This window comes from Meriones unguiculatus, chromosome 20 (assembly GCF_030254825.1).
Source record: "Meriones unguiculatus strain TT.TT164.6M chromosome 20, Bangor_MerUng_6.1, whole genome shotgun sequence".
Classification (NCBI taxonomy): Eukaryota; Metazoa; Chordata; class Mammalia; order Rodentia; family Muridae; genus Meriones; species Meriones unguiculatus.
Genome location: NC_083367.1, coordinates 55,369,194 through 55,377,362, shown reverse-complemented (window position 1 = coordinate 55,377,362; position 8,169 = coordinate 55,369,194). Strand labels below are relative to the sequence as shown.

Here is an 8,169-nt window from a genome sequence, read left to right as displayed (position 1 = left end):
TTTCTTTTTCCCTTGCACTGGTGTCTGTGTTAGTAAACAGGTCAACTGCTCCTATTTATTTCATAGAGTATACGTAGCTATTTGGTGATGCCCTGCTGGAAGCTCTGTTTGCAGTATACCTTGTCTTGGTGGTGTTCTTACTATTTTTAGCATGTTATGTAGTGGTAGGGTCACTGCACTGCAAACTGCAGATCATACCATTGAGGGTGGGCTGTCTGGCTGTATTTCAAATCTTAAGGCATACAAATGGAGCTACTAAATGCTTCCCAGGTCCTCCCTCAGTCAAGCTGCTCAAGAAAATTGTTTGTCATCTTCTTAAGGCCAAGAGCAGGCATAGAGAGATGTATGACTGCTTCTTGAGGAGGGAAGCTTCAGTAGATCAAGGGTTTGAGGTTTGGGCTGGTAAAATGGCCTAAAGTGTAACATCACTTGCTACCAGGATCCACGTTGTAGAAGGAAAATGGAGGGATTCCTCCCGGCCCCAAGCTCCCAGAAAAATGACTCAAGAGACTCAAAATATTAAACAAATATCTAGGCCATCTAGTTAGGATTTTTTTCTGACTAGCTCATAACTTAAAATAACCCATTATACTAATTTCCATTTTGCCACATGGCTGGTTACCTCTGCTTAGGCACCATGCATTTGTCCTCCTCACATCTTGCTGAGGTGAATCTCAAATGTCTGGCTCTCCCCCAGTATCCTTTCTGCCTGAAGGATGTCCCACCTTTTTTTTCCTGCCTATTCTATTGGCTATCAGATTTTTAATTGACAGGTGTTGCATCCATACAATACACAAGATATTCTCTCAACAGGTTAGAGCCAATTACTAAAAGAAGTCCTTTGATCTCCATATAAACACTGTGGTATGTGTGCACATCCTCCCAAAATACAGTCACATATTCGCCAAATAAATAAATAAATAAATAAATAAATAAATAATAGATAGATAGATAGATAGATAGATAAATAAATAGATAAATGTTGAAAAGGTTGTTTGTGGTTGGCTAATCTGTGGATTTCTGTTCTAAGATTATGTAGGTGCTTCTACCTGACTACTTCTCATGCACAATTGGTTAATCTATTCTGTTCTTTCCTGTTACAATTCTTTTTTTTTTTCCCAAGGACAAACAAATCAATAAGTTTTATTGTTCCAAAAGACACTCCAAATCAAACTTATAATTCAGGATCTTGTTTCTGGAGCAGGGTTAAGTTAGGTCTTATTCATCAGCCTGCTGCACAGTTCCCTTTTCATACACATAGATACCATCCAAAAACTTTCTGATATCCTTGTTTTTAACTGTTGTGGCTTGCTGAATCAAAGTCGCTGAATTTGAGACAAGTTCAATATCATTTCCTTCAAGGATTAATTCATCCTTCTGGGCTTGAGAGACAGAACAAGCAACACCTGTCCTCATTCGAACCCTGCAGATGTATTTTTCACCTAAGAAATTTCGGATTTCAACCAAAGACCCATTCTCCTGGATAACAATGTTGATGGGGAAGTGAGAATACACAGACCTCATCTTGTATCGGAAGCCCAGTATAACACCCTTGATCATGTTCTGAACATGAATGCAGATGGTTCTCACAGTGGCCAGTTCATTTCTGTTGCCCCACCATTTGTCAGCCCGGAGCCTCTTCTTCTTCTTTCCTAGAAGACTCAGCTCTACGTTGATGTGATTGAAGTCCCTCCGCAGGGTTCCCCTGGGGCCCTCACAATGACCGGGCGCCCCTTCAGAGTGATGTCGACATTTTCTGGGATGTTGACCGTCTGATCGCTGAGAATGGTCTTCATTCTCCCAGTAGAGAGGGGACAAAGAGAGCCCTGTTACAATTCTTATCTATCTATCTATCTATCTATCTATCTATCTATCTATCCATTCAAGTATGTCCTCTAGCTAGCTCAAGGCCTTGTTATATTGTTCATGCCATCCTTAAACTGGGGCACAAGCAATCCTTTTGCTTCATCCTCTAAGTAGTCAGGACCACAGACATGTTTCATCAAACACAGAACCACATGAATTTAAATGCTCTTTCTGAAGTGCATTTGCTATGTGCTTAGTGTAACTGTACTTTTCAGATTCTTTTCCCTCAATTAAGAAAAAAAATTGAGGTTTTGTGTGTGGGGGAGCTAAAAATACCATTGTAGATTGGGCTCCTTTGGAAAGCGGATTCAGTGTTCCAAGAACCTCACCTTTTACATCAACCAGATTTTACAAAGAAAATTGAACTGTTTCCTTTTTATGTAGAAGAAGCTACATGAAAAACAGAACTGTGTTTTAAATAAATTATTACAAAGCTATGTCTCTTTCTAGTTAATGGTCTAAAGGGCTCTGTTGAGCTTTTCAAAGCATTAATATCCTAAAGAAACAGGCACCACAACAGTGCCCCCAAACAACCCAGGAGATGAACTGTTAAGAAAACAGGAATTCTTGATGAGAAAACATAGAAATTTTCAGGATGGGTGGTGGGATCGAGGATCTAAGAGACATTGAGGGAGGGGAGACCATTAATATATTATGCAAAAATTATTTTCAATAACAAATACTATGCACTAGAAAAACTTCCCTGGAACATACAATTCCTCTCCAACCATTAAAATAACAAACAAAGAAAACAACAAAATCTTTGATCCAAAGAGAAAGGGGAATGGGCCACTCACTTTCCCCACCATGACATTTCTTTTGGACAACTAAGTAGTATTCAATAGTGATCAGAAACTAATGAGAACCAGTTAAAAATGGCGCATGGGCCCCGAACCCAATCACAGAAAGTCAATAAAGACTCGGTTCCTAAAGAGACTGAACATATATAAAATGTCCTCAGTGGAGTGCTGCCCATCTGGCTTGGAATTTGTCGTTATATGAACAGCAGGTGGTATTTTCTTTCCTAGTCTAGAGTTTTTAATTCTATAATATGTGCCAATGACTCTGTAAGGAACTTAGAATTTGTTTCCCGTTGTTAACTCTACTAATTAGTACTTTCGGTTAAATATGATCTGCCACAACTGTCAGTCAAATGAACCAGAATTTTAACAATAACTAAACTTGTTCCAAATCCCTTATAAATGACAAAATGGGCGCTGTAATCTTTTCTGACAAAAAGACAACATCCTATCTATATGAAGGTATGGGCTTCATCCAGTCAAAATACTTAACTAATATGTTTATCAACTTACTCCTATCTCTTTTTATCTAGAATCTAGTCATACAAAATGGGATGAGAAATGATCATGGACTGTGGGTCATTCTCATTAAGGAAATAAATTTAAATTTATTGCACACTTATTTGGAAGATACAATATTTTATTTTCTCCATCTCACAGATATGTCTGCATATCTTAGAGGGAGGGATCAAAGGGGGAAAGAGGAGAGAGGGATAGGTGGGGAGAAGAAGAGAGTAAGAAGCTAGCTGGAAACATCACACAACATTGTGATAACTGGCAGTATACTATTAGTATTATAATTTCTGATTATTCTAAAGATTAAGATCGTGGATTCTTCATTCTCACTGATCTAAAGGTGGTGGTAACTTGGAGAATGGAGCTGATAAATGGGTGGACTAAAGTCTTATACAAAAGCCAACTATATAAGAGCTCAGACAATTTATATTCTGAAGGTTAAGAAAAGGCCACATGAATAGAGTTCTCTCAAGGTCAAGCTGTATACAATCACAAGGACAACCCGCACATGGCAAACACATGTTTTTCTATACAGGATAGTTTAAGTATTTAATTGAACAATAACATCAAGCAATATGAGTAATGTGAAGTAAACTCACTCCTATCTGCTACACCTGGGAGAAACACAGAAACATATTCCAAGAACAATTTTATGTTTTGAAGAAATGGGGTCACAAGACTCTTCTCTTGTTTTCTTGGAGTTTCCGCACAAGCAAGCACTTGGAATTCTCCTCATATGACTCCATTTTTGGATCCCGTTCCTACACTTCATATCTTAAATAATATTAGCAATGTTAAGCATAAATGAAAATAATAAATCCAATTAATAATTTGGCTTGCTTCTCAGCAATATACCAATAATCTGGAAATATTAAAGGAAAAAAAAAACGGTCATGACCTTGTTACAGATTTCAGTTTTGTCTGTTATATTTCCACTATTTTTTTTATGACACTCAGTCTTCCTAAAAAATGTTATTTTCAAAATTAATTAATAAAGAGGTTAAAGTCAGGAACTGTGGTGCACTCCTGTAATCCCAGCACTCAGGGAGGCAAAGGGAGGTAGATCTCTGTGAGTTTGAGATAATTAACTTTACAGACTATTTACAGCCCCAACCCTCCTCACCTTTCAGTCCCACTCTCCCTCTCTCTCCCCATCCTCCTCCCCCATTCCTCAGAAAAAACAGTTCCCCCTTCCCATCCACCAAAGCTTATCAAGTCCTTTCAAGTGTATCCTCTTCCCCTGTGGGCTGGCAAGGGAGTCCCTCCAGGGGGAAGTAATTGAAAAGATGGTTAGAGTCCATGTCAGAGAGAGGGTACAGGTTCTTAATATTATCAGTTCAATAGTTCCTTTGCTTTTCATACTTTTCATAGCTTATATATCTGACATAATATTTTTTTTCTTTTCTGTTTAGTTGAATCCACACAGCAGAACCCGAGGACAAGATAAGCTGCCTATATTTTAGGTTCTCATGACATTAATATTGTTAAGTAGGTCATTTCATACTGACCTCTTCTTACTCTAACACAGATTTCCATTTGACATTCAGTTATTTCTTTATCTCAGAGAGGATTGAGGGATAACTACCAACAAGCAACCATTTGTGCATTTGTTACGTGTTTGAAGTCATATAATAGAGGATTAGACTTCATAATTATCCCTCAAAAATGTTAACAGAGATTAGTGTGAGCAAGTGAAGGAAAATATATTATTCAACAAGTATATTTTTTTTGGCCCCTAGTAAGGAAATAGTATATCCTCAGGAAAAAAAAAAAAGCTTGAGAAAATCTACTGTGGATTATTCAAAGATGAGCAACGAGACCAACATAGATAGAGTGAATTAGTGTGCTGGAAGTTACGATGGGAAATGAGAGCAGACAGTGCAGACACATCAGGTCATGCCTGGACATCACAGTGAGAGCACTGAGCCCTTTTCTGAGTGAGGTGGGGAGCTGATAGGGCGTTCCTCTGAGGTATTGCCTGAGCCAGCCTAGTGCAATATGGACCTGCTGCTGCCTTTTCTCATTAATATCCTTCATCTAGGACCTGTATCTTTATGGGCAATACATATTCTTTAGTCTGTCAGACTGACCTGTTGTTCTTTGTCTGTGACCTGTATCTTTATGAAAAATGCACATTCTTGAGTCTCAGAGACTGACTATAATCAGCAAAACTAGATATTGCCAGTTACTTGTCCAAGCAGATTTCTCTACATCCCTGCCTATCACCTACTAGAACTTTCTTGCAAATGAAGAGTCAAAATGTTGTAAAAATTTAAAGGTAGTGAAATAATATTTCACTATCTTTCAGTTTTGTCATTTTTATTTTCACCTTAAAAAAAACCAAAAAGACCGTTTTAGCCAGATGTTGTAGTCCATTCCTGTAATCATGTCAGTGGGGATCTGAGGTGGGGTATCCTGACTATGAGGCCAGCCTGGAATACACAGTGAGAGCCCATTTCATCAAACCATCTCCACCACCACCAACAACAACTGAAAGAAAATAAGAAGAGTTCTATGTCACAGGTTAGGAAATAAAATTTGAGTTTTGGCTGATGCATATAAGGTAAATGAGTTATTCAATGCTTGCATTTTGCCTCTCAATTCAGAAACATTTTCCTAATAGACTGTTCTAAATGTTAATGTTGCATGGTTTTAGGCTACCCCAAAGCATATTTTGGCGATACTGAAACAATATGTTAATTTGACTGTAAATAGACATCTTTCTGGTTCAGATTTGATGGTAAGTAGAGAGAAGAGATCAGTTAAGAGCTGGGTTGTTTTACTAGAGAGTCTGCTTCTTGCTGAGTGCTACAAGGTTGGATTTATCAATGAGGCTTCATTGTTAACATAGACAAAAGTGCAAGCCAAGTATATGAAAGAATTGACATTTAAGATCAAGATCATATCTAAAATTATGCGATTGTTTTCTTGGCATTTTTAGTTTAGAATGAAAACAGTAAGTCAAAATGACCCTGAGATTACACCTCACACCCCTCAGAGGGCTAAGATAAAAAAACTCAAGGAATGATACTTCCTGTAGAGGTTGTGGAGAAAGGGGAACCCTCCTCCATTGCTGGTAGAAATGTAACATTGTACAACCACTTTGGATATCAATCTGGCACTTTCTCAGAAAATTAGAAATAGTGCTACCTCAAGATCCAGCTATACCACTTCTGGGCATATATCTGAAAGATGCTCAATCATACAACAAGGACATTTGCTCAACTATGTTCACAGCAGCCTTGTTCATAATAGCCAGATTCTGGAAATAACCTAGAGGTCCCTCAACTGATGAATGGATACAAAAATTGTGGTACATTTACACAGTGGGATACTACTCAGCAATTAAAAACAAGGAAATCATGAAATTTTCAGGCAAATGGATGGAACTAGAAAAGATCATCCCGAGTGAGGTAACCCAGAAGTAGAAAGACACACAGGGTATATACTCACTTATAAGTGGATATTAGCTATATAATATAGAATAAACATGCTAAAATCTATAGTCCTAAAGAAGCAAAACAACAAGGAAGACCCTATGGAAGAAGCTGAAACCCCTTTTAGAATGGCAAAAAGGATAGACATTGGAAGGAGGAGAAGACAGGGAACAGGACAGGATCCTTCCACAGAGGGCCTCTGAAAGACTACCCATCATTGTATAGAAGGAGGTGTTGAGACATATAGCCAAACTTTGCACAGAGTACAGGGAACATTATGGAAGCAGAGGGAGATAGAAAGACCTGGAAGGGCCAGGAGCTTTACAAGGAGACCAACAGAGCCAAAAAACCTGGGCCCAGTGGGACCTGCAGAGACTGGTACTCCAACCAAGGACCATGCATTGAGAAGTCCCAGACCCCCTGCTCAGATGAAGCCCACAGGCTGCTCAGTCTCCAAATGGGGTCCCTAATAAGGGGAATAGGGTCTGCCTCTGACATAAACTCAGTGGTTGGCTTTTTGATCACCTTCCCCTGGGGGATGTAGCCTTGCCAGGCCACAGAGAAAAATGATGCAGCCAGCCCTGATGAGACCTGACAAGCTAGGTTCAGATAGAAGGGGAGGAGTTCCTCGCATATCAGTGAGGGGAGGGGCATAATGGGAGAAGAGGGAAGAAGGGTGGGACTGAAAGGAGACAATGGGGAGGGCTACAGCTGGAATGCAAAGTGAATAAATTATAATAAATAAATAATTAAGAAAGAAAACAGTAAAGATGATAGACCTGATGGATATTTTTAAAAAAGAAAGTTATTACACATAAAGAACACATAAATGTCTGATCACCACCAGTTATCTTGGTAAAAACCAAAAATTCTCTTTCTAGGTATTATGTAAAAACTGGATCAAGTAAATGGGAATTGTTTAAAAGTACCAGCCATTACAACCATCAATATTGCATATATAAAACACTACTGTACATTTTTTGAAAAAAAAATCAAATAAAAATAGCTGGCAAATCCTCATTGGCTTGTATTGATTGGATGGCTGACTGGTTCTATTCCTTTCACAGTTCTCTACTTCTCTTAGAATATATATTCTGAGATCTCACATGAATTATGGGATATATATAAATTGAGATTTATGATTGCTAAATGCTCATCTGATGTCTAGAAATACATAATGCTAAAATTATCAATTCTAGTTAAGAAAACTCAAAATCATTAATTTTGGCAATTCAATATAATTTTAATTATACACATCAATACTTATAGATATTATTTATTGGGGAAAGAGATGAAGAAAACATTTTTCAGGCAATAAATATTTCTTATATTAAGTAAATTTAGAATCCATGTGGAAAGGATATACAGTGAGTTCTGCATAAAAGGAAGGAAGTGAATCAGGAATTACACAAACCATCACATATTAATGATCAGTACATTAAGTTACACTTTTTTTTTTTCTGAGAATTAGAAAGCCAGGAAACACAGATCATGTGTTAACCCAATTAAAAGAAAATCCACACCAAAGTATGAACATAAGCAAAGAATGC

General features: G+C 37.9%; 1 pseudogene; it reads right to left on the bottom strand.

Annotated features, from left to right (window-relative positions):
- Positions 1-1,204: 1,204 nt before the first annotated feature.
- LOC110565905 (large ribosomal subunit protein uL6-like) lies at positions 1,205-1,796 on the bottom strand (annotated as a pseudogene).
- Between the last annotated feature and the right edge of the window lie 6,373 nt (positions 1,797-8,169).